The sequence below is a fragment of the Sinocyclocheilus rhinocerous genome, unplaced genomic scaffold (genome assembly GCF_001515625.1).
Source record: "Sinocyclocheilus rhinocerous isolate Xijiao unplaced genomic scaffold, SAMN03320098_v1.1 scaffold2493, whole genome shotgun sequence".
In the NCBI taxonomy this organism is placed as follows: Eukaryota; Metazoa; Chordata; class Actinopteri; order Cypriniformes; family Cyprinidae; genus Sinocyclocheilus; species Sinocyclocheilus rhinocerous.
This window is the reverse complement of record NW_015650366.1, coordinates 36414-37237: the sequence shown is the minus strand read 5'-3', so window position 1 is coordinate 37237 and position 824 is coordinate 36414. Positions and strand designations below refer to the sequence as shown.

The window sequence follows — 824 nt, the reverse complement described above, 5'->3', positions numbered from 1 at the left end:
ATCTGTGAATCCTGAAAAATTAAATGTATCACAGTTTCCACAAAAATATTAATGTTTTCAACACTGATAATAATCATAAATGTTTCTTGAGCAGCAAATCAGCATATTAGAATGATTTCTGAAGATCATGTGACACTGAAGACTGGAGTAATGATGCTGAAAATACAGCTGCGCATCACAGAAATAAATTACAGTTCAACAGATATTCACATAATCATAATAATTTTTCACAATTTTACAGTATTTTTGATCAAATAAATGCAGCCTTTTCTTCTTAAATTCTTTCAGAATCATTAAAAAAATCATACTAACCCCAAACTTTTAATCAGTAGTTTAAATATTAAAATATATAATGATACATTAAAATACATAAATTTAAAATATACATCATCAGTACTGAAGTCCTGTCAAAAGTCGATTAAATTCAACAATCGTTCCTCATTCTTTCACATAATTTCCCATCAGTCTCCAGTGTAGCTGAATGACGGTGTTTCTGTAAACCAGCGTAATAAATCTCAAGCATTGTGTTTTTGTCACGTCCCATCAGTGGAAACATCTCGCCGCGGTTCTGTCACAATTAGGAGCTCGCTGTGAGACGAAGAAAAACCAGCAGAAAGTGGCTCCATAAAAGGCCATCGTTGAGCTCTGGACGAGCGCAGAGGAGATACCCAACTGCTGCAGAGCCAGTGATCTCCTACAGCTCTCTGGTACCACTCCACACCTTTATTAAGAAATATTGGATATTACAATAATAAAAATATGAAATGTGTAATAAAAAATAATAATAAATATATACAGTATATATATATATATATATATATATA

General features: G+C 32.0%; 1 protein-coding gene across 1 annotated transcript in view; it reads right to left on the bottom strand.

The window, feature by feature from the left end:
* The window catches only part of LOC107711906 (formin-like), a 58881-nt gene that overhangs the window by 29995 nt on the left and 28062 nt on the right, over positions 1 to 824 (bottom strand). The window lies entirely within an intron of this gene.